This window comes from Mirounga leonina, unplaced genomic scaffold (genome assembly GCF_011800145.1).
Source record: "Mirounga leonina isolate KUSES-001 unplaced genomic scaffold, KU_Mleo_1.0 Mir_126, whole genome shotgun sequence".
Taxonomy (NCBI): Eukaryota; Metazoa; Chordata; class Mammalia; order Carnivora; family Phocidae; genus Mirounga; species Mirounga leonina.
Genome location: NW_023270314.1, coordinates 496,640 through 523,830, shown reverse-complemented (window position 1 = coordinate 523,830; position 27,191 = coordinate 496,640). Strand labels below are relative to the sequence as shown.

The window sequence follows — 27,191 nt, the reverse complement described above, 5'->3', positions numbered from 1 at the left end:
GTTCTAGGTTAGGATAGAAGGAAAAAAGGTTGATTTGGAAAAATAATAGGTAAGCAATAATACAAATGATATGTGGTTATATCTGAAGTTTAGGGAACATTGCATTAAGAGATTTTAAAGCTTTCAGGACATTTTTCTGCAGGATTAATATCAAGTTATATCTGAGAGGTGCATGCATACAGTTATACTGCCTATTTATAAAATGATGGAATAATTTTAATTTTTTTTTCTCTGGTAGCAATTACTTGAATTACTTCTATGTGCCAAGCACTCTTAGTTCTTTACATATGTTATGACAGCTTGTCTTGAAATGAGGCCTACAAAATGAGGAAAATGAAACTCAGGTAATTTGTGTTGGATCACACAAATAAAAGAGGAGCCAGTATTTGAACGTAAGATGTTCTGACTATATATCCATGCAATAATAGTGTTTCTTCTCAAGCTGGCAGAAATAAACCAAGGGTATGAGGTAAAAGACCTCAGTATATATCTTTTAAATCCAGAAAAAAAATTAATTCAAACTACCTTTACATATAGATATAAAATACATGGAATTACATCTAATAGAGAGTATCAGTTATTTTTTTATGACACTTAACTAAGTTTCCTAAACTTTTGCTATAGAGTTTTGTTAGAAGGATCACGTGTTTGCACAACTGAACTAAGTTCAAGAAGAAAGTGCCATAGAAATTGTTTTAAATGGTCTAAATCCATTAATTATAAGGTTTTGATAACACTTTAATCCATGCTTACAGATAACAATTATATAATGTGAAATTTGAAACAGTACTTAAGTACTTTTTTAAAAAAATTGAGATATAGGGCGCCTGGGTGGCTCAGATGGTTAAGCATCTGCCTTCGGCTCAGGTCATGATCCCGGAGTCCTGGGATCGAGTCCCACATCAGGCTCCCTGCTCAATGGGGAGCCTGCTTCTCCCTCTGCCTCTCTCTCTCTCTCTCTATCTCTCATGAATAAATTAATAAAATCTTTTAAAAAATTGAGATATAATTGAAATATAACATTATGTTGGTTTCAGGCATACAATATAATTCAATATGTGTATGTACTGTGAAATCATCACAAGTCTAATTATATGTCACTATACATAGTTACAATTCTTTTTCTTGTGATGAGAGCTTTTACTTGGCAAATTCCTCTTTGCAACTTTCAAATATACAGCACATTGTTATTAGCTCTAGTGGCCATACTTACACTAGATACCCATGACATATATATTTTATAACTGGAAGTTTGTACCTTTTGACCCTCTTCACTCATTTCACTATCCCCCCTTCTACTCTTAAAAGCAACTGATGTAGTACATTTATCGCATAGCCTTATATTCAGCCTTTTATTCATATTGCTCTATTTATTAAAATCCAGTACTTCACACAAGTAATTTTAAGACCAGTTTAACAGATATGTGTTATGATGTTGGTTTCTCTTTCCATGTATAATAAATTTTAGGGACAAAGCAGATAGACCATTGCTCAATGATTTATATTGTCAAATTTTATAAATGTATAGTCGACTTTCAACATTTTAACTGTACTACTCACTGCATCTGAAGTATAATTGATTTCTAGCCTGAAAAATACTCAGTCATTGTTCTTTCATTGTTGTTATAGATTTATCCTAGCAGTCTGTTCCAAATGATATTTAAACAAGTAATTCAATAGAGCATTGACTATTTCATTAGGTATTAGATTTCAGAGTGCCAATAATAAATTTAATGTGGTTTAATCAAATCTTAATTATCTTCCATAAACATAGGGGATCATTTTTGTGGATAATAGAGATTTTGCCACCATAAGTTGTCAATTTTGTTCTATGTTGTAAGAACCTAAGTAATCTTCTAATATGAGAAGCTAGGAAAGGAGCAATAAAATAATTTAAAGAAGTAAAAAGAAAATGTTAATGAGGTAGAATATGGAGAAACAATGGGAAATAATGCATAAGTATAAGAGAGTGTTCTTTAAAAGACCAACAATTTCTGGGGTGCCTGGGTGGCTCAGTTGGTTAAGGGTCTGCCTTTGGCTCAGGTCATGATCTCAGGGTCTTGAGATTGAGACCTGGGTTGGGCTCCCTGCTCAGTGAGGAGTCTGCCTTTCCCTCTCCCCTACCCCTTCCCCCTGCTTGTGCTCTCTCTGTCTCTCAAATAAATAAAATCTTTAAAAAAAAAAAGATGAACAATTTCTGGCAAGGGTAATATAAGACAAAATAGAAAATCTTGAGTATATAACATAGAAAATGAGAAAAAGGCTACAGCCAGATAATGGAAGCTTAAACTAACAAAACATTGGTTATACATACGAAAATCCTTGTGATATGAATGTTTTTCTGGGAAAATATAAATGATTAACATTAACCCAAGAAGTAGGCGATTTGGAAAAACTTGAAAACCATATTAAAGAATTTTCTCCACCAGGAAACAAGTTCAGGCCTTTGATGTGTGAGTCCTATCAAATCTTCAATCAAGTGATATTTCTTGTACCAGTTATACTTCTCATTTATTTTTGTGAAGCTAGATAAACTGATGGCAAAAGGTCTGACTATATTTAACACCAAAATAACAAAGGAGAATAATGACAACAGTAACAACAGCAAACATCAAAAACAAAACCCAGAAGACAAAAAACAAACCCATGCACCAAAACAAATAAACAACAAAATAACAGAACCGCCAGTCACACTTGTGAATATAAATGCACACATACCCTAAAATTAATATAGTGGATGTAGCAGCATATTAAAGATTAAAACATCACTATCAGATGGGACTTATTCTAAGATTTATAGGTGGTATTCAATATTACAATTCAATTATTATACTCTTTCAATTTAAAAAGTCAGAAGAGGAAAGAATTATGATCATCTCTAGAAATGCCAAGAAGGCTTTTGATCAACATCTGCTTCATAAATAACAAATAAACTTATAAATAAATAAGAATTGTAATAAACTAGGAATAAATACATACTTCTATAACATAAAGAATATCTGTCTAAAGTTAATAGCAATACCATATTTAATATTGAAGTACAGTGGTCATTTCCATTCACATTAATTTTCTTGAGGTAGTGGCAATTTCTTATTGGTCATTGTATCTCTTCATATGTAAACAGTTCTAATTGCATTGATTTTATAATGAATTATGAAATCTGTGTCAGAGCAGAAAAGACCCTGCTTATCAATATAAGTGATAAGATTAGTAACGGGTATTAAATAACCTCAGTCTTGGAATTGTATAAGGGCATTTTAACTATTATCATGAAATGATTCCAGATCACTAGGAGCCTTCTTGAATTACACATCTAGAGTTGCCTTTTCTTGCAATTTCAGAAGCAAACACATTTACATTAAGATTGGTTCATGTATTAGTTTCCTACAGCTGCCATAACAAAGCACCACAAAGTAAGTGGCTAAAAACAATAGAAATTGATTTTGTCACAAGTCTGGGGCCAATAGTCTGAAATCAAGGTATCCACAGCACCGTGCTCCCTCTGAAACCTGTAAGGGAATCCTTCCTTGCTTCTCTCCTGTGATTTGCTGGCATTCTTTGGAGTTTCTTGGCTTGCATCTGCAGAACCCGAGTCTCTGCCTTTGTCATCATGTGGTGGTCTCCCTGCATGTTCTTGTCTTCACATTCACGTAAGGGGACCAGTCGTTGGATTGGGGCCCCTCCCTTATTAAATTAACAACTTACATCTGCAATGATCCTGTCCCCGAATAAGGTCATATTCTGAGGAGTTGGGGGTGAGGACTTCAACATATCTTTTTCTGGATGAGAGACATCATTCACTCAATAACAGCTGCCTATCAAAAGCTTCAGTTTGAGAGAGATCAGACAGTTGTTTCTCATGGAGGAGTGGATCAGGTGAAAGATGCCCAATTGGAAGCAAAATTTTCCATAGAATCTCAATGAGTTTATGTATCTCATGCTGCCAAGAACTCTAAGGAGGAAGTAATTTAAGAGGATATAGCGTAAAGGAAATGTGGGGTACAGAGTTGCCACTATAGCTCAGATTCTAGTGAGAGATTGATAGGTTCATTCAGGGCCAGGTTTTGAGAACCCTTGAGAGGTGAGAAGAATCAGAGATTGCAGAATAGAAGTGGTGTGACTACCTGACAGAGCTGAGCCATTCTTGAGCTCCATCGCAAACAAGGCATGAGAAGCCCATGGAATGAGGAAGACAGGTGGAAATGAGGGGGAAAGGAACCCCTTGGCCACATGGCTAGATTTCAGGACAGGGTTTCCTGCCAAGTTCCATGGATGTATGCAGGTATGCGTGTGTTAAGGATGGAGAGAGGTGTCCAGTAAGCAGACTGGTCTCCCAAAATAGAGAATTTGGGAAAGGCTATTGAACAGGAGTGCCTGGAAGTGCTTGCCATTGTGTGAGGTAAATGAGACGGAGAGGTTTGGGTAAAATTTCATTGGCTTTAGGTCACTAGGACTTGTATACATAATTCGTTTGGCTCTTTACTGATTGCTGGAATGAGGTAGGGCAGCCTACCATACCTGCTTGTTCTCTTGGCAAGAGCAAGGCCTACACTTACTACATACTTTGTTTTAATTGATAATTTTCACCAATCAATACCCAAATACAATCTAGTTGTAAAACACTGAAACAGTACTGAAGAATATGGAGTAAAGCATAAAAGTTTCTAATTGCATTTCTTACCCACCTTTTCCCTGCTCTGTGATAAATCTTTTGATATTTTTCACAACTATTTATATACATGCAGTTATACAACATATTTTTAACTTTTTTCCCCAGCATATATGTGGCACCATTGATTTTTAAATTTGTGTGTGTGCAGGTGTGTCAAAATCTGCATGACCCTCCCCCATTTGAATTCACATTAAATGGTTTCTACTGAGACTATTATATAGACAGCATTAATAAATGCCCAGTAGAATGGTTTCAAAACTGCTGCTTCATTCTCCATTTCCCTAATTACAGGTGGAGTTGAACAATTTTTCTTATTTTATTGGTTCTTTGTAATTGTACTGGGAACTAATTGTTCATATTCCTTGCCTGGTTTCTTGTTGATTTGTGGAGTGTAAAATAAAATGCCCTATGTATAGGGCATTTGTGTATATGCATATACACAAAAATCAGGTTTGCAAATATTTTCTTCTACTTTTTGTCTTTTTACTTTTCTTATAATGTTTATTGTACATAACTCAAATTTTATATTTTTCTTTCTACTTATCTATATAAAACCACAAGTATTTTCATTTAAAGCCTCTGTATTTTCTGTCTCTATGAAGACCATTCACAGGGTAATTTAAAAAATTATACATTTCTAAAATATTTTTAGAATTAATTTTGAGGGTTTTTTGGGTGGGAGTCCTTAATCTACTCAGGATATATTATTTTTGTATTAAGGCATAATTTTTTTCTAGTGGTTACTAATACCAAGCGAATAATTTATTGAATAGTTTTCACGTAGACTAAATTTGTCAACATGGGATCATTGTTGTGGCCTTTATTCTGGTCTTTTGGCGACCCACAGCAAGAACAAACTTTTATTTGCTATAACTTCTGCAAAATTTCAGATTTTGAAAGGCAAGTTTCCCATTCTTGTTTGTTTTCTAACACTTCTTGATTATTCCTCTGTGTTTTCTGTTTAACGTGGATCTGATCCTAGCCTTGTTAAATTGCATTAGAAGTTGAGTTGGGCTTTGATTGGTTATGCAGTGACTCTGTATTAGAGTGAGGAGAACTGATATTGTCACACTTTGAAGCTTCCCTTTCCGATACATGTATTGCTACATTTATTCCAATTTTTAAATTTCCCTTTATTAACAACATTTTATATTTTTTTCCACTATTTTTTTCCACAAAGGTCTCACATATTTGAAGTTGATCTTTTTTCTTAATTTTTTTTCTGGTTGAGACTGCAAATGTGTTTACTTTTTTTTGGTTATTCAAGTGTAGTTAATGTACAGTGTTATATTAGTTTCAGATGTACAGCAATATAATGATTCAATAATTCTTTTTTAAAATTTTTAAATTTTTTTAAGGTTTTATGTATTTGAGAGAAAGACATAGAGAGAGAGAGAGAGAGAGCACACAGACAGGGGGAGGGGCAGATCCCAATGCGGGGCTTGATCCCAGGACCCTGGGATCATGACCTGAACCGAAAGCAAATGCTTAACCGACTGAGCAACCCAGGTACCTCAATGATTCAATAATTCTGTATACTCAGTAGTCATCAAGATGAGTGTCCTCTTAATCTACTTTATTTCATCCATTCCCCCACCTACCTCCCCTCTGGCAACAACCCATTTATTCTTTGTTTTTAAGAGTCTGTTTTTTTGTTTGTCTTTTTAAAAAAAATTTCTTTGTTCCTTTGTTTTGTTTCTTAAGTTACACACATGAGTGAAATCATATGGTATTTGTCTTTCTCTGACTGACTTATTTTACTTGGCATTGTACCCTTAAGGTCCATCCATGTTGTTGCAAATGACAAGATTTCTTTCTTTTTTATGGCTGAGTAATATTCCGTTGTATATATTTACTATGTCTTCTTTATCCGTTCATTTATGGATGGACACTTGGGTTGATTCCATATCTTGGCTATTGTAAATAATGCTAAACAGGGGTGCATGTATCTTTTTGAATTAATGTTTTCATTTTCTTTGGGTAAATATCCAGTAGTGGAATTACTGCTTCATATGGTAATTCTATTTTTAACTTTTTGAGGAACCTCCATACTGTTGCCCATGGTGGCTGCACCAATTTGCATTCCCACTAACACAGCACATGAAAATTCTTTTTTCTCCATATCCTCTCCAACACTTGTTATTTCTTGATGGATTTTATCCATCTGACCAGTGTAAAGTAATATCTCATTGTGGTTTTGATTTACATTTCCTCGATGATTAGTGATGTTGAACATCTTTTCATGTGTCTGTTGGCCATCTGTATGTCTTTGGAAAAATGTCTAGTCAGATCCTCTGCCTATTTTTTAATTGGAATATTTGTGGTCTTTTGGTGTTGAGTTGTATAAGTTCTTTATCTATTTTGGACATTGACCCCTTATCAGATATATCATTTGTAAATATCTTTTCTCATTCAATAGATTGGCTTACTGTTTTGTTCATGGTTTCCTTTGTTATGCAAAAGCTTTTTATTTTGGTGTAGTCCCAATAATTTAAAATGCTTTTGTTTCCCTTGCCATAGGACACATAGCTGGAAAAATGTTCCTAAAGCTGATGTCAAAGAAATTATTGCCTGTGTTTTCTTTTAGGAATTTTATGGTTTCAAGTCTCACATTTAGGTCTTTAATCCATTTTGAGTTTATTTTTGTGTATGTTATTAGAAAGTGGTCCAATTTTATTCTTTTGGATGTAGCTGTCCAGTTTTCCCAACACCCACATTTGTTGAAGAGACTTTTTCCCATTATATAGTCTTGACTTTTTTGTCATAGTTTAATTGGCCTTCATAAAAGTGTGGGTTTACTTTGGGACCCTATTCTGTTCCATTGAGCTTTGTGTCAATTTTTTTTGTCAGTACCATACTGTTCCTGATTACTACAGCTTTTTAGGATATCTTGAAATCTGGGATTATGATACCTCAAGCTCTTTTTCAGTATTGATTCAGGATCTTCTGTGGTTCTATACAAATTTTAGGATTATTTGTTCTAGTTCTGTGAAAAATGTTGTTGGCATTTTGATAATGATTGCATTGAATCTGTAGGTTGCTTTGGGTTGTATGGACATTTTTAACAATATTGGTTTTTCCAATCCATGAACATGGAGTATCTTCCCACTTGTTTGTGTCATCTTCAGTTCCTTTCATTAATGTTTTCTAGTTTTTGGAGTACAGATCTTCCACCTCCTTGGTTAAGTTTATTCATAGATGTTTTATTCTATTGGGTGCAATTGTAAATAGATTATTTCCTTAATTTCTCTTTCTGCTACTCAATATTGTGTAGAAGTGCAACAGATATATGTATATTAATTTTGTATCTTGGAACTTTATTGAATTCATTTATCGGTTCTAATAGTTTTTTGGTGGAGTCTTTATGATTTTTTATATATGGTATCATTTTATCTACAAATAGTGAAACTTTTACTTCTTCCTTACCAATTTATATTCATGTATTTATATTATATATTTCTTAATAGTCTAAAAATCTATTTTTGGTAATGTGAATTAGATTTTTCCCCTTCATTACATTTTAAATTGGTTGTTCCTGATTGTTTAGATTTATTTTTTCTAAATATGCCTGATTCCAAGTTTTTATTGTTGTTGTTGTGGCTTTATCACATATCTGAATTTTAGTTAAAGGTTCTTTTTTGGAGTTTTCCCAAACTTTTTTGCTGAGAGGCTTCTGCACATACTATTTGTTTTTTTCATGTAACATTTTCTACCATTTTCTCCCCTTCTGACCTCTTTACCTCCCACTTCCCATTCTTTTTACCTGGCTGATAATTTTATATTCTTTCTATCTCAGCTTATGTGATACTCCCTGGGAAAATTTCTTGATACTTTTTATATTTTCGGAGTTGGAAGATAGGTACCCTTCCCAAATCTCACCATAGCAACCAATACTTGATTCTTTATAGTCTGGATCATATTGTCATTTGTGATACCACGTTCCCCTTAATTACAGTGTAATTTCTTTAAGGTCAGAGGGTGCTTAGATACCATTCTATCCCTGATACTAAGTATAATGACAGGCACATGGGCTTTAAATTATGTACGTGTTGATTAACAAGCTAATGAATGAGTTAAACTATGGAAATGTTAATTAATAAATCAATGAATTAATTAATAAACAAATAAGCGAGTTGATTAATGAGTACACTACCGAATGGAAATAAATCAACTAAGTTCAAGTTTGTCGGACAGTACTCCTGTGTTCTGCTCATTATACCTAGCTGATCCACTTCTTTCCCAACTAGTGTTACTGCCTATGTCCACTTATCTGACTCTTCATATTGATTTATTGCACAATTTTTAAATTTATATCTATCTATGTCTATGTAAAGAGTCACTGTCCAAAAAACATAAAAGTGGTAAAATTCCCTTAGACCGTTGTTATTGCATACAATATATGTACATAGTGATGTTGGATAAAGATTCTGGAATATATCATCTAATGTCAAGGGCTGAGTTTTCTTTCCCTTTCTCCCACCAAACCCTGGAAATATTTCCTTTATTACAAACATGTTGAAAATAAACTATTTTTCAAAATCAGTAAGAGAAAATATGTTATTGCTACTTAACTGGATAACCAGCCAAGGGACATTTCAACAAAACAAATTCTGGTATTTTCATTTGTTAATTAGAAAAAAAATTAAATGGTAAATAATGAAGTACATAATTATATTCTGATTTGTTAAAAATGAAATAAGATGTTTCATGATTCTGAAAATATTAAGAGTCATTTTAAAATCCTACTTGAGATATATAAGTGCCTTTACAGCTATTTTTTGTTAATAGAAACACATTACTGGAATTTGTCTTTTAGTAATTTCAGTCCTAATTTCTAGACTTAGTGTAATATTAACCATCTCTTCAGGACAAATAGATCAGTTAAGAATATAAGTGTAGCCCTTATTGGAATATTTTTGAAAATATTTTGAAAATAAAAATTAGTGTTTATTTGATACTATGCTCAGTGATTTCATCAACCATATATGCATTTGTGTATGCAAATTCTTGAGCATGTTTTAGCATTAAACTATCCATTCTTGAGTTTTGGTCATGATGTACTGTAATGAAGAACTTTGGCTACATCTGTCTTGTCAGATGCCAGGATAGATTAAGACAAGAGAATTACTAGATAATGACCTGAACATCTGCAGGATAGTAAAGAGGAAGTCAGAAATGATTTTATGGTGAAGCTGCAATTATAATACATCGGGCCAATTAAAAAAAACGAAAAACCAGGGCACCTGGGTGGCTCAGTCGTTAAGCGTCTGCCTTCAGCTCAGGTCATGATCTCAAGGTTCTGGGATCGAGCCCCGCATCAGGCTCCCTGCTCCATGGGGAGCCTGCTTCTCCCTCTCCCACTCCCCCTGCTTGTGTTCCCTCTCTCTGTGTCTCTCTCTGTCAAATAAATAAATAAAATCTTAAAAAAAAAAGGAAAAACCACAAAATGAAACATATTTTATTGTAGGTTTTATGGTAAAGCATCATATGTGATTGTCAGTTAAAATTACAATTTGTGTGTAACATGAAAACTCATAGCACTCAGTAGTATTCAGTAAGTTTCTGTAAGTGTCTAAGGGAAGAAGCTGGATCTGTTCAGGTGCCTGGTGCACTCCCAGAGAGCCCTACTTATCTAACCAAAGCTCACAGAAAGATAGGAAAGTTCCAGTGTGCTAGCATTTTCGTGGGATTTCCTCCACTATGTTGTTGCAAGTGCTAGAAGACTCAAGAGTCCAGTCAAGTTTGTATGGGATTCATAAGTTAGTTTGGTAAGCATATCTATCCATGTATTGAAAACAGTCAATTTATAAGAGCATCAGGCTGAGGACTATTGGATGAATTAATTTATAATGGCAATAGTCTAAGACAGCCTAAATTGACATTTGCCTCTGTAAATCCCGGTTTATGGACCTTTCTTCTAAGTCACACCACCTGCTCTTCCATGGATAGCTTTACATTGAGTGTATTCAGTTATTTTGTAATTACAGTTAGACAAGTTAACACTTCCTACTTGCTCAACATCTTCTCCGATGGCTCATTTTGCACACCTGTTCTCTGATTCATTGTGAGTTGATTTTATAGTTTACATCAGGAGGTGAAATCTGTTTTTTTGTCACTCTAAAGTCCCCAGTTCTTGTAACACCTATGTTGAACATCATTAGTTTTACAAATTTCTGAGAAAAAATGAGCAATTATAAAGTTTGATTAACATTGATTATATCTTCTCAATACATTTATAGATATGAGCACATTTGCAAATTTATGTATTGGAAATAAGGATTCATTAATTTATTTGACAAATATGGAGTGCCTTCAGAGTGACAGACACTGTATTAAATGTTGGGGATAAGCTGACAGTGTGTAGTTTCTGCTGTCAAGTAGCTTATAATCTGGATTTAAAAATATGTTAAATAACAAAGCAGCATCTTTTCTAAGAGATAAGCTTATATTACTATGAGAAGGCAGATGGAGACCTAACTCAGCCTGGACTAATAATAATAATAATATGATAATAATAATAATAAAGAAAAGAGTAATACTAGGAAGACAAATTAACAAGATATTTGGGGCAAAAATCATTCATTTTCGGCCATGTAAGTTTCAGATGCCTATAGGGCATCCACTAGGCATCTAGAATGTGTTTTTACAGCTCATGAGAGCATCCTGAGATAGAGCGCTGTAATTATCTCAGTACAGAAGTTGAAACGTGTGTGTGTGTGTGTGTGTGTGTGTGATATGTATAAGGACAAATGTAAGAAAGACCATGGATAGAATTCTGGGGAATGCCAGTATTTAAAGAATTTGATAGAGAAAGAGGAACCATATGGTGTGTTGAAGGAGAAGGAAAGAAGGCTGGGGTGTTTGATGTTATTGATGCTGATGAATATGACAACAAGAAGGGGAGAAATGGCCAAAAATCATCTAGTATAAAGAAGTTAAGTATTTCTTTGGAGATTTATATCCCCATGGGGGGGCGGAATAGTGACATCATGGGTCTAGAAAGTTGGATATATTATTCTCTTGAATGTAATAGAAAAGTGCATTTTGTCATCATGAAGCTACAGGATATCCCAGAGAATAATTTTATCCTATGAAATGCATGGATACAATGACCAAAGAACTGTTCTTCACACTAGGAGCTCCTTGGTGGCTGGGGATGTAAATCATTTATGTCTTTGTTTCTAGCACATACTGAAGTCCTGACACCTCCTTGGTACTCAATAAATGCTTTGGAATAGAACTGAATCAAACCACTTATTATTTCACACTCATTTCTTTTATAGCAATAGAAACTACACATTATAGTAGTGGTGTCTAGGATTGCCTGCTGGAACTAACTGTTAAGCTTTGCCCTCCCCCCATAACGCAACGTAAAATTGGGGGAAATCAGAATCCTTTAAGAAATTGGAGTCTGGCAAGAGAAAGAAGGAGATTGAATCATTCCTATGCTCATTTGTATTACAGGTTTTCTATTACAAATGTAGTTTTAAAATGGCACTGTGTGGGTCATGCTTTTCCATGTAGAAATATTTATTCAAGAGTAATTGTATAGAGAAAGTTAAACTATTTTCCATGTTGGAAAAATGATGAAAGGCATTTTTCTGATATCTCATTAAAATGGCCTTTAATTTTATAATCATTTTCATCCAGAGTTCTGTAGGTAAGTTTGAGGACATGTATTAGACAGCCCATAAAATAGGTTTATAAAGAAATTCATAATCACATCCTGTTTTAATGCCTTTTGTTTGGTTTAACTTTAAAACTGATTGAAAGTTGCATTAAGGCCAGATTTTTTTTGCATGTGTTTGTCCTAAAATTATGCTCATGTGAAAAGTGGAGGCTGCTTTGCTGCAGAATTTGAAGTAAATTAATTTCAGTTTTCTCAGAGAGAGGTTTTGCATTAAAAAAAAAGTATCTCTTTTCCTTTGCTCCTGAAGAAAAATGAACAGATGTAAATTTGTTATTTGTGTAGATCCAATCAGTCCTCTGCAGATTTCCAATTACTATGACTTAAGAATTATTTCTTAGACACACCAGGAAATATAGTAATATTATCTTCTATTTAATTTATTTTTTCTCTTATACAAAACTTAACTGTGGTTTTGCCTATATGATGGAGAAGTTGCTTAAAGTATAATTGAAGTTTGAGGCCATCTGGATATTGAAATGTTAATGAATTTTTAAAATTAATATCTTGTCATCTGCTGTTTATTTTTTCTCTTATATGTTATTCATTTAAGTGATATATTATTTCTGTGGCCAAAGTTTATCTCCTATCACTCATTTCTTTCAATTCTTTGCTTCAAAGAATTCCGAGAGGCCTCCCAGCTGAGTCTATTTATTTATTTAAATTTCATTTTATTATGTTATCACCATACAGTACATCATTAGTTTTTGATGTAGTGTTCCATGATTCATTGTTTTCATATAACACCCAGTGCTCCATGCAATACCTGCCCTCCTTAATACCCATCACCAGGCTAACCCATCCTCCTACCCCCTCTCCCCTCTAAAACCCTCAGTTTGTTTCTTGGAGTCCATGGTCTCTCATAGTTCATCTCCCCCTCCGATATCCCCCCCTTCATTTTTCCCTTCTTTCTCCTAATGTCCTCCATACTACTCCTTATGTTCCACAAATAAGTAAAACCATATGGTAATTGACTTTCTCTGCTTGACTTATTTCACTTAGCATAATCTCCTCCAGTCCCACCCATGTTGATGTAAAAGTTGGGTATTCATCCTTTCTGATGGCTGAGTAATATTCCATTGTATATAGGGACCACATCTTCTTTATCCATTCATCTGTTGAAGGGCATCTCGGTTCTTTCCACAGTTTGGCTATTGCGGACACTGCTGCTATGAACACTGGGGTGCATATGGCCCTTCTTTTCACTACATCTGTGTCTTTGGGGTAAATACCCAGTAGTGCAATTGCTGGGTCATATGGTTGCTCTATTTTTAATTTTTTGAGGAACCTCCACACTGTTTTCCAAAATGGCTGTATCAACTTGCACTCCCCCCAACAGTGTAAGAAGGTTCCCCTTTCTCCACAACCTCTCCAACATTTGTTGTTTCTTTCCCTGTCCATTTTTGCCATTCTAACTGGTGTAAGGTAGTATCTCAGTGTGGTTTTGATTTGAATTGCCCTGATGGCTAATGATGATGAACGTTTTTTTTCATGTGTCTGTTAGCCATTTGTATGTCTTCTTTGGAGAAGTGTCTGTTCATGTCTTCTGCCCATTTTTTGACTTGATTGTTTTTTGGGTGTTGAGTTTGAGAAGTTCTTAAAGAACTTAAAGAACTGAAGAAGATATCAGCCTTTGTCTGTAGTGTCATTTGCAAATATCTTCTCCCATTCTGTGGGTTGCCTCTTGTTTTGTTGACTGTTTCCTTTGCTGTGCAGAAGCTTTTTATCTTGTTGAAGTCCAAAAAGTTCATTTTCACTTTTGTTTCACTTGGCTTTGGAGATGTATTGTGAAAGAAGTTGCTGCGACCAATGTTGAAGAGGTTACTGCCTATGTTCTTCTCTAGGATTTTGATAGATTCCCGTCTCACATTGAGGTCTTTCGTCCATTTTGAGTTTATCTTTGGGTATGGTGTTAGAGAATGGTCAAGTTTCATTCTTCTTCAATATATGGTGCCCGATTTTCCCAGCACCATATATTGAAGAGACTGTCTTTTTTCCACTGCATATTTTTTCCTGCTTTGTCGAAGATTATTTGACCACAGAGTTGAGGGTCCATATGTGAGTTCTCTATTCTGTTCCATTGGTCTATATATCTGTTTTTGTGCCAGTACCATGCTGTCATGGTGATCAGTGCTTTGTAATATAGCTTGAAATCAGGCAATGTGATGCCCCCAGCTTTGTTTTTCTTTTTCAACATTTCCTTGGCGATTTGGGGTCTTTTCTGATTCTGTACAAATTTTAGGATTGCTTGTTCCAGCACTTTGAAAAATGTCATTGAAATTTTGATCGGGATGGTGTTGAAGATATAGATTGCTCTGAGCAGCATAGATGTTTTAACAATATTTATTCTTCCGATCCGTGAACATGGAATGTTTTTCCATCTTTTTGTGTCTTCTTCAATTTCTTTCATGAGTGTTCCGTAGTTCTAGAGTATAGATCCTTTACCTCTTTGGTTAGGTTTATTCCGAGGTATCTTATGGTTTTTGGTGCTATTGTAAATGGAATCGATTCTCTAATTTCTCTTTCTACAGTTGCATTGTTAGTGTATAAGAAAGCAACTGATTTCTGTGCATTGATTTTGTATCCTGCCACATTACTGAATTGCTGTGTGAGTTCCAGTAATTTGGGGGTGGAGTCTTGGATTTTCCACATAAAGTATCATGTCATCTGCGAAGAGAGAGAGTTTGACTTTTTCTTTGCCAATTTGAATACCTTTTATTTCTTTTTGTTGCTTGATTGCTGTTGCTAGGACTTCTAGTACTATGTTGAACAGTAGTGGTGAGCGTGGGCATCCTTGTCATGTTCCTGATCTTAGGGGAAAGGTTCTCAGCTTTTCCCCATTGAGTATGATATTCGCTGTGGGTTTTTCATAGATGGATTTTATGAACTTGAGGAATGTTCCCTCTATCCCTATACTCTGAAGAGTTTTAATCAGGAAAGTATGCTGTATTTTGTCAAATGCTTTTTCTGCATCAATGGAGAGGACCATATGGTTCTTCTCTCTCCTCTTATTAGATTGATTTGCGAGTGTTGAACCACCCTTGCATCCTGGGGATAAATCCCACTTGGTCGTGGTGGATGATCCTTTTAATGTATCGTTGGATCCTATTAGCTAGGATTTTGTTGAGAATTTTGGAATCCATATTCGTCAGGGATATCTGTCTGAAATTCTCCTTTTTGATGGGGTCTTTGCCTGGTTTGGGGATTAAGGTAATGCTGGCTTCATAGAATGAGTCTGGAAGCTTTCCTTCTGTTTCTGTTTTTAAAACAGCTTCAGGAGAAGAGGTATTATTTCTTCTTTGAATGTTTGGTAGAATTCCCCAGGGAATCCATCAGGCCCTGGACTCTTGTTTTTTGGGAAGTTTTTGATCACTGCTTCAATCTCGTTACTGGTTATTGGCCTTTTCTGGTTGTCAATTTCATCCTGTTTCAGTCTTGGTAGTTTATAGGTTTCCCGGAAGGCATCCATTTCTTCCAGGTTGTTTAATTTATTGGCATATAGTTGTTGATAATAATTTCTAATAATTGTTTCTATTTCCTTGGTATTAGTTGTGATCTCTCCCCTTTCTTTCATAATATAAACTGTGGTCTCTCTACCGCTCACACTTCTGTTCTTTCCTTGATTCCTTTTTTTGAAACATTATATTTGTCACCTTCTAGTGAACTCTATAATCTCCTGTTTAGTTATATAGAGTGATATTAAAATAAATAAAAATGTGTAGTTAATTTTGTATATTGCTAACATATACAGGCCATGGGAGGCAGGGCTTTTGTATACATCCTAAGTGCCTAGCATAGGGCTTAACTCACAGTCCAAGCTCAATGTGTATTCGCTGAATGTACATTTACACAATGTGCCCGTGATTTATGTACATACATTTTCCTTAAACTCCTCATATGTGAAGGGTGTGTTAAATAACAAATATTCAACCAAGTACATTTAAACAATCTTACTGGCTTTATTAAAAGATTCATGAATTGGGCAGCATCCCATCTAGCTAATAGACAGGGAGTCTGAGGAGATGCACAAAATGGAAGGCTTCACTGAAGGAGAGTGGGGCAAGAGAGTTATTAGCAAAAGAAAAGGATTGTTTTAGGCAATGTGGCTTTCCCTTGGGGGAAAAGAAAGGGCTTTTATCCTTCAGATTACCTCATTTTATGGGGGATGGAGAAAGCCTCTGTGGCTGACTCATTGGTGCTGATTGAAAAACTTCTGAGTGACTAGTTAAGACTGCATTTCTGGGGGAGGCTGAAACTGCAATTAGATGAGGTATCAAGCCCCAGTTTGGGAATTTGGTCTAAGTGACACCATTTTGGGCCTATGGTTTTTTTCTTAACAGGAGCATCATGGATTATTTTGGAAACTTTCCTTCCCACTTTTTCTTTCTTCCTCTGTCCCTATTTACCTCTGTAGAATCGAAGAGCACCTATGGTTGCCATCTAGATTGCTTTACCCCTCCATTGCTTTTAATTATAGTGCCCTCAAATTGACTTTACTCCTAAGGACTCTTAGTGTTGAAGATGACTGGATGGGGGTTGGCTGAAAGGCAAGGGGGGACGAGTGGTCCCATCTTACTGTTCTGATAATTAGGAGAACAGGGTGAGAAAATGCTCACTAGTCATCTAGAGAAGAAAAACCAGATCCAGCCTGGTCAGTATAATTACATCTTACTCAGAAAATGACAAGCAGGTACTTGCTTAGAGAACAGAAATTCCAGGTTAGGGGAATAATCTGTGCTTTTCTTGAATTCTGAATATAGACTATTTTTTAACACCATTTATATTTTATGAATAGCCTTTTGATGTCTTAATGATTGTGTGTGTGTGTGTGTGTGTATTTTCTGTAAATGTGCCTGTTTGAAGTAAAAATCTTAGGAAAAAATCTCGAAATCTTCAAAGACCAGATTCAGGGGTAGGTGCAAACCTGGGATGCAAAATGTATACTCAGACTCCAGGAATTTGGGTTTGGAAAAGAGAATGCAACTTTAATCAAAAGCAACAACTGAGGGGCGCCTGGGTGGCTCAGTCAGTTAAGCGTTGAACTCTTGATCTCAGCTCAGGTCTTGATCTCAAGGTTGTGAGTTCAGGCCCTGCGTTAGGCTCCACGCTGGGTAGGGAGCCGACTTAAAAAAAATAAAATAAATAAAAAATAAGCACATATTCTCCTTAAAAAAAAAAAAAAAAAACCAGCAACAACTGATAGGAGGAAAAACAGGCAAGTTTTCTAGGCCCCATTCTGAAACAAAGTAATGGGAAGCATTCAGAGCTTGAGGGGCAGAGATACTATTCTCTGGGGCAAGGCCAGTACCTTTCTAAAGCAAGAGCGTGGAATGGATAGAAGGGGTAAGAAAATAAAAGCAAGTGCTGCTGAGGGTACTCACCAATTTTCTCTTCATTTATCACATGACTCCCAACCTGCCCATCAATCCACGGTCAGCCCTTTCCCTGCCCAGCCTTAGACACCAGCTTGTCTCCTGCTCCTACACTGGGACCTAAAATGATGACTGCCACCAGGAATAGATCCTGTCTCTCTCTGACCCCTGAATTGAGTGAAGGGACATCCCTTCTCGGCACCAAAATTAAATCTGCAAAGTCAGTTTTAGGATCATTGTTATAAGAGGTGCTTTCTTTCACAGTTTTTGAATACTTCAGGATAAGCCTGTGAGTGAATTGTTTTTACATGGCAAATCTGTTCCAAGCAAAAAAAAAAAAAAAAAAAAAAGGTAAACTCAGACTTTCATTTTTGGAACTCATCTTGCTTGTTCTTAAGTTAGAAATTGCTTGTATGACCTAACACCTATTCCTGCTGGCCTGTGAGATACATGATACTTTTTCCCCTTTCATAATTTATTGTTTCAAGGGCAGACTTTTGTTAGAACACTGCTGTTAAGGGACAAAGAAAACACCCACTTTGTTGAATATTTATGTTTAAAGTGAGTACATTGCACTAAATCACTGTGTGCCCATGGGAACATCTCTAACCCAAATTATAACCGTATCTATAGAAAGAATCCAGCACTGAAGCTTGCTTGCTTTTTTATTTTATTTTATTTTATTTGGTAATATTTTTTTGAGTGTGTTGATGCCTGCAGAATTCACAAATGTTCATTTTTCTTTCCCCAGCTGCTGGAACAAACTAGTTTCAGTTAGGTTTTCTTGCTATGGACTTCCATAGCACATCATACTATATCATAGTACCCTCTATATAACTGTATTACTGCTTTTTAATTAGCAATAATCACGCCTTGGATAAACCTCATTGGCTACGATACTGCTACGGCGCAAAGCTTTATTATTACTGCTTTTTAAATGATCTCTTTTCTACTAGTCATCAAATCTCTGTATAATGGCACTATGAAATATATTTTCAACAAATGAATGAATGAATGAACGAATCAACAGTCTACTTACCTTGACTTTTAATGAGTAGCTCAGGCTTTGGCCTATGTGTACCATCCAACTGATAAATGTTTCTTTTTCAAGGAATTACATAATAACTAGTCATCCATGTTGGATAGCCCCTGTAAATAGTAAAGAATAAGTAGCAAATCTGTACATGGGTTTAAAGTTAAATCACTGGTAGTTAGTGTCTTTGATTTGTGTCAGGTGCATTTTAGTTCTTAATTTTGTTTGTTTTAAATCTCAAAATTCTCTTAGAAGATGAGGTAGTATTTGAAAGGTATTTAACTACGATCCCAGATATATATATATATATATGCCTACCAGAATAGTATTTCTTTTCTTGGGGAGGAATGGAATGGCTAAAAGGAAAATGTTTCCTTTTTAAAAAATTTAACTCTGTGCTCGCTCTGTACCATGGAGTCGGCCTCATGAAATAGTTAACAGCCTGAACTTTGGCATTAAGCAGACTTAAGATTCAAATCTCCCATTTATTGGTCCCATGGCTGCCTTAGTCAAATTGGGTAATCCTTATTCTTCATCAGCAAAATGGGGTTGTGATATCTCCCAGTGCTGTAGCAAGGATTAAATAAAATGCCTGGAAACTTGATATAATTATATAATAATAAAAGCTAAAGAGTTTGTTAGCTGCTAATTTATTTTGTTTCTAACTATTCTTGGCTATGCCTTTGTGGGTGTATACCTACATTCTAGGAAGAGGAGTGGATTCTCAATGTAAGAATAACTCAAGGAAACCCCTTTATAAGTTGTGTTAGGGATCTCCAGAGAAACAGGACCAATAGGATGTGTGTGTGTGTGTGTGTGTGTAAAAAATAAAAAGATTTATTATAAGGTATTGACTCATGCCATCATGAAGGTTAAGAAGTCCGAGGATTGGCTCTCTGCAAGACAGAGACCCAGGAAAAGCCATGGTGTGTGTAGTTCATAGGCTCAGCCTTTGTAAATACCAGTCTGAGTCTGAAGGCCTGAAAACTAGGAGGTCTGAGGGCAGAAGATCAATGCCCCAGGGGTTCAAAGCAAAGTTTCCTGTTCTCTTTTTCATTGTATTCAGGCCCTCAACAGTTCGGATGATGCCCATCCCCACTGGGGAAGGTAATCTGCTCTACACAGTCTATGAATAAAATGTCGATCTCTTCCTGAACCATTCTCACAGACCTACTCAGAAATAGTGTTTAACCAGGTATCTGGGCATGCTATGTTCCAATGAAGCTGACACATAAAATTACCTGTCACGTAAGCGTATTTGTTCTTGGTAAAGTTGATTGACATTGGAAGCTATAGTTTATCCACATATTAAGCAAATCCAAGATACTTATATATTGGCATGGGCATATATAAATAGGGAAAGAGAGGAGAAAAATGTGTTAATACGGACAATGAAGAAGCACTGGGTATATGAACCAGACAGGGCAAGTATTAATGCTTATTCTGAGAACAGGCTCTTCTTCCCAATGGACCAATGTGCAGTAATGGGAAGACAGTGGGATTTGAAACCTAGCAGCTCTGAATTTGAGTCTCATCTTGAGACTTCCAGTTGTATTATCATGGGTATGTGGTTTAACTTCTCTCCCTGATGCTTTCATATCTCTCAGATGAAAAGAATTATATTGCTAATTTTAAGGATGAAAAGAAAGAACATGGAAAATATTATCATAAAGACATCTAGTATTTTCTTTCTGATTTCCTATTAAGCACTATTTTTTAACTAGGAATGTATATTCATACCTATTATTATTTTATGACATGTAGAGGAAAATATAGCCTTAATTATATATTCAGAAGACAGGTATACTGCAAACTAGGCATATATTAATAGGCAATGTAGTTCTTTGGGTACCAGTTCCAACAATAAATGAGCTGCATGGATTTTTTTAAGTTGAGTAACCATTCTGATTTGGGGGCTCCTATTTGTAAAATGGGGACTATATATTTATTGATTTATTGCCAGAATTATGAAAGATAATAATCATGAAGCATCTTTTTCAGGACATCACAGATACAAATGGACTTTTTATGGATATAAAAGCTTATCTAGATGTCACAGTCCCAACTCTTACTCAGGAGAAGTACCTTTGTAGTGAATGCTCCATTTAATTGAGACCTCACGTATTTTTCAGACACAGTACTATATGAGAATATGTTTCTCTTTCTTTAGACCATAAGCAAAAACTAATTTTAAAATTAAAAAAAAAAAAAGCTACAACTTCATTTTTCCCCTAATCTTTATTGATAAAGTTTTTGGTAATGCAATTGAAATATAACAACAACAAAAAAATCATTTTGATTGGATGCCTACTACTCCATATTTGGCAGGTTAGAATAAAAAAAATCTTTATGAAATAAGATGTCATTATTATACTTTATTTGTCAAAGTCTAAACAAAATTCAATTTAGCACAACTAAACAGGTCTGTGTCAAAAGAAAGATAACAGAAAGGAGGCTTAACTGTATTTTCTGAAATCTACTTGACAGCTATGTGACATCCAATGAAACAGGGTTAGCTTTGGGGAACTATGGGACAGAACCAAATGTGCCCATCTGTCTAGTTCATGTCACATGGCTATTGTCTTTTCCTGCATCTCTGTTTCGATTCTTTTTCATGCAGTTAAAGTCCAGAGCCAGGAAATGACTTGCTCATTACCCTTTAATGAGGAAGGAATTTAACCTTTTCAAGAAGGGACATCTTTTTTATTTTGCTCACAGTACATATGGTATATACTAATCCTGTATAATAACTTAGCAGTAGTTTAAAATAACTATCCAGTTAAGTTATGCTTTTTGTAGCATATATATTAAATATTATTCTCATACGTTGAGGTTATGTGCAACAATCAATGCCCACTTCCTTGTTAGTGCTTTTTACACCCAAAGTCATCTTTGTAAAAGATGTCATTTTTACCTCTTAAATTGAAATAGTTTAATTAAAAAAGGGAGGGGGGAGGAGAAAGTTGAGTTTGTGATTTGAGAAAAAAGATATGAGTAGAGAGAATTCTTTTGTTTGGTCCTCAAAATCAAAGTTTATTATCCTAGGGTGACCTGAAAGCCATAGAAGTGCCACGTGAGACCAGAAAATATAACTTTCATCCGTGGTATCTCCTTTGGAGCTCCAGTTCAATCAGTTATATCTCACTGAAGCTTTTTTTTTTTTTTTTCTGAGATGAAAATCCTACCTATTTCATTTCACTTGACAATTCCTGTGAGTTTCCTTCTTTCCAGTTACTTGGGGATTGAGAGGATTAATTAAAATGCTTTTATAAAAAAAATGCTACTAATGTCATTACTCTTTTGGGTGAAGAGTGATAACTCTGACCACTTGGATGTCTAGGAGCTTAATTGAAGGGTTCCAATTTCATGCACCCATTATGCTCTTAAGTTTTATAATTTTAATTAAATATATTAACTGCTATTTTTATACATGGCAATCGCCTAGTCTGGTTACCACTCAAAACCAGACAGCTCATTTTTTTTTTTATTCATTCAAATATAATTAGAAGTTTTCCTTAAAATTAACTCTAGCAAAGCAATACTTGATATTATGTATTTTATGGCCTTAAATGGTTTAAAAAAATAAAATAAATAAATACAAAACGAAGTGATGTCTATGGCATTTTATCAGTTGGGAAAGTGTTTGGTGTGCAAGTGATAAGAAACCCAAAAGAACATTAGCTTAAACTAGTTAAAATTGTATTCTCCATCTTACAAAAAAGAAGTCCAGAGGTGTGTAGCCCCAGGGGTCATAGGAGAGTTTCATGAAGGGCTATTTACTTGCCACAATCCTCAGAACAGGACTTGTACCTTACAGTCAGCAAGAGGGAGGAAGGCTAAGGGAGAACATGGTCTCTCTTCTTTTAGGACCTTTCCTAAGAGGTACACAGACCACTGTGCTTTCATCTCATTGGACAGAGCTTACTCACATTACCAAGCCTGGCTTTCTGATTGGTCATGGTTCTTTTTATGTGTTCAGTGGTTAGTATGAATTAGATACTTAATTCCCGAGCTCTGTGTCAGTCTAAAACCTTGGAATTACTGCAGTTTATTCAAGTAGTAGTAACTTACTCATTTTATTAACCAGGTTTATTTTTTCAAGCTATCATTTCTATTGACTGTTTTCATAAAGGCAAAAGTGAAATGGAATTTTCTAAAAATTAAAAAGAACAAGCATGCCTATCTCACTTTTGTCAGTGCATCTGAGCAAATTGTCAGTGGCTCTTTATAATAATATTACCCTCTATATAGATTCCATTTACTGCTGGTATAGTCACTTGAGATTTCTGCTTGATACCTATTTTATCAAGCAAGATGCAAAAGCATTTGTGTGTATGAGTACAACATGTTCTTGTCACTTCTGTTTGATAACAGAGATGTAAGATTTATTTTTCCAAGTGTCCTATTATAAACATAGCCTAAAACTAAGCATAAGTCTTGAAAAAAAAAAAAAAACAATAAATGCAACTGTAATGCCATTTCACAGTTAAATTATATAAAATGTCATTACTAGAGTCATTAGCTAAATTAGCAAATTTGATTACAAAATTTGGGTTAATGCAAAGTTCAAATATGTCTCCAAACCAATGCTAATTAATTTCAGTTGGGAAATTTCAAATGCATAAATACCTTAGGATAAAATTGAACATCTAAAATTTATAATATTTTATCTCTGAGGAAAAGCATCTTAATTTTGAAGTACCTACATGTTAAAGGACAATCAAAATAAAATTCAGAAAAACATCTCAATTTAAGATGAACATATTTTTGTTACTATAGTAGTCCCAGCAGAGTACTTATCTATGAGGGATATGTTCCCAAACCCCCCAGTGGATGCCTGAAGTTGTGGGGAGCACCAGACCCTATATAGACTATATTTTTTTTTCTTGTACATTCATCCCTATGATAAAGTTTAATTTATAAATTAGGCACAGTAAGAGATTAACAACAACAGTAATAAAATAGAGCAGTTATAACAGTATACCATAATAAAAGTTATATGAATGTGATCTCTCTTTTTCTCTCACAATATCTTATTATACTGTACTCACTCTTCTTGTGATGGTGTGAGATGATAAAATGGCTACCTGATGAGATGAGGGGAATGATACAGGCCTTGTAAAGTAGTGTTGGGCTACTGTGGACCGTCTCAAGATTCATCAGAAGGAAGATTGTCTTTCAACCACGACTGACCACGGATGACTGAAACTGTGGAAAGCAAAACCATGGATAAGGGGGGACTACTGTACTCAGGCCGTAGGGCTTACAAATTATTTTGTGAACCATTATTTTGTAAACATTAAGTTATCTGATTTATTTGGATTACTAAGTATGTTTGCCCAGGGAATAGCCAAACTTTTTAAAATTTAAATGCAATTAATTAACATACAGCATATTATTAATTTCAGAGGTAGAGGTCAGTGATTCATCAGTCTTATATAACACACCTTCCTAATGTCTATCATCCAGTTACCTCATCCCTCCCACTCCCCTCCACTCCAGCAACCCTCAGTTTGTTTCCTGAGATTAAGAGTCTCTTATGGTTTGTCTCTCTCTCTGATTTCATCTTGTTTTATTTTTCCCTCCCTTCCCCTATGATCCTCTGTTTTGTTTCTTAAATTCCACATGAGTGAGATCATATGATTGTCTTTCTCTGACTGACTTATTTGGTTTAACAGAATACCCTATAGTTCCATCCACGTTGTTGCAAATGGCAAGATTTCATTTTTTGATGGCTGTGTAATATTCCATTTTATATATACCACATCTTCTTTATCCATTCATCTGTTGACGGACATCTGGGCTCTTTCCATAGTTTGACTATTGTGGACATTGCTGGGAGTAGCCAGATTATTTATTACTGAAACACTCTCTTAATGATATAGTCTTAACTTTAAGTTGTTTCAGCTTTCCATTTTCTTTTTTTTTTTTTTCTGTGTAGATTGTCATTTAATTTCTACAAAGCCTGTCATTATTTCTATTGGCTGATTGAAATGATGTCTTTGAGTTTTTATATGCATGAATTGATCTGTCTGGAACATCATTCCCTGCATCCTTGACTTCTCTAGGAACCTCACCTGACTTTGTCAGCTTGGGAAGGTGTACCTTTCATGTGTTCCCAAAAACACTTTATGCTTTATATACACTGTGTTGTGACTGTTTGCCTGTCTAGGTCCACTGTGAGACAGTTCATTCAAAAACTATTTATTCATTTTTTTATAATTTTATTGTCAATGTTTTATATGTTGTAGGAGTGCCACAAGTTATGCTTTAATGAAATTTAAAAAAAGGGAGAAAGTTACTATCTTTTAATATTTCCCTAGTTTTAAAGGTCCATGACTCTATGTAAACTGCATCCTGTTTCACTCATGTTCTGTGTAAACATCAGCTTATATAGCATCCTGTAAATTTTTGAAAAGTATACCTTTCTTCTACTGATGTGCTTTATTAATACCAACTTTTGGGGATGCCTGGGTGGCTCAGTTGGTTAAGCATCTGCCTTCAGTTCAGGTCATGATCCCAGGGTCCTGGGATCGAGTCCCGCATCAGGCTCCCTGCTCAGTGGGGAGCCTGCTTCTCCCTCTCCCTCTGCCTGCTGCTCTGCCTACTTGTGCTCTTTCTCTCTCTCCCTGTCTCTCTCTCTTTCTGACAAATAAAATCTTTAAAAAAAATACCAGCTTTTGAATATCTCAGATTTCAACCATTTTGAAAGACCTTGTTAGAACCCGAGGCAAAAGATACCTTTGCTTGAAAATCTGTATGCTTCTACAGTTCTATATAGAGGGTAATCTTATTACAAAGAGCCACTGACAATTTGCTCAGATGTACTGCTAAAAGTGGGACTGGCATGCTTTTTCTTTGTAATTTTTAGAAAATTCCATTTCTTAAAAAAGAAAATTCCATTTCTCTTTTGCCTTTTTTTAATGAAAAAAGTAGAAATGATGTAAATTAGATTTTTATTGAAAAATAATTTAATCCCTGTAGCTTGATTTCTTATTTTCTCTATTCTTTGCAAGTATGTGATTGTCAGGGACATAGAGATAAGGTCTGAAGAAATGTGTTGCAGTTAGTACATATGAGATGCAAAATGTGGTATCGTTATTAACTTCAACACTATTGGTATTTGGGGCCAGAAAATTCTTTATTTGGGGGGCTATCTTATGTCTTCTAACATGTTTACATATTTAGCAGCATCCCTGGCCTCTACCCACTAGATGCCAGTAGAATCCACCCAGATATGACAACATAAAGGTCTCCAGACATTGTCGAATGTTCTCTGGGGGACAGGGTGGGGAGGACAAAAGTCATCCCTGAATGAGAAACACGGTGCTAAATAAATGTTCCCCGTCTGTCTCTGTCAATATTTAAGAATCAGCTAGGGGTTTGTATGCCTATTTACATTTAATGTTTGCATTTAACTCTGTCCAATCGACTGTTATCATGGGTTTGACTGGTTTTCATTTATCAAGTGTCTAGATTATTGTGATTCTTTAAAAATGGCATTTTGGACAAAGATAGCGTTGTCAGGGGAGACTGGCATAAAGATGGGCAGAACTTTCACAGGGAAAAAGAAAATTCTACATACTCAATGGTAATTCCTAGAATATATGATCAAAATCAGATTAAAAATAATCAAAAGGATTTAAGGGAGGGTATTTTGTTGTTTTATGTATGTGTGTATGTGTGTGGTGTTTTTGTTTTGTTTTGTTTTTTTGAAATACAGTGTTCTAAAATTTAACTGTTTGATTGAATAGTACTTTATAGATCCAGATGTGCTTTCTTCCTTTGACTAAAATAATATTTATTATGTTTCCCCAATTTGTGTTCTTCTTTACTGGGTGCTTGATTTCATTGTTTCTCAAAGATAAATCATTGGGGGATAAATATGAGAAGTGAAATATGTTCTTCTATTAGAAAATACTATATAATATATCCACCCCCAAACACAGATATGTAAAAGTGACCCCACCACTTAGTATTCAGAGATCAGTAACTTGTTATTTCCATTTCTTTCTCAAAAGTCACTTCAACTTCACATTAATGTATAGCATCAACCAGTTTCCTTAATTATAAAGCAACTTCATGTAATATGAATAAAATGTTTTCTCATTAGATTCTGGCTTGATGGTATATTAAAATGTATTTTTATTTTTAATATACATAGAATCCAGAAGATTTTATTGACATCATCAGCATGTAAACAAACACTGTCCTCAATTTTAAACAGTTCTGGAAAAGCCTTTGGTATGAATGATTTATTACAGTGTAGCCTCTTTTATAATCAGATAGCTGGGCTTCACCTGTAGCACACTTCTCACCAGTTGTGTGACCTTTGGTGTGTTGCTGAACTTTCCTTGTCTGAAGCTCATCTTCTGTAAAATGGGGCTAGTAATAATAGCCTGCCTCAGAAGGTGATTGTTGAGGGGG

General features: G+C 35.1%; 1 protein-coding gene and 1 pseudogene across 1 annotated transcript in view; one reads left to right on the top strand and one right to left on the bottom strand.

The window, feature by feature from the left end:
- Positions 1 to 27,191, top strand: part of TMTC2 (transmembrane O-mannosyltransferase targeting cadherins 2) — a 392,764-nt gene that overhangs the window by 214,002 nt on the left and 151,571 nt on the right. The window lies entirely within an intron of this gene.
- Positions 18,521 to 18,648, bottom strand: LOC118009056 (annotated as a pseudogene).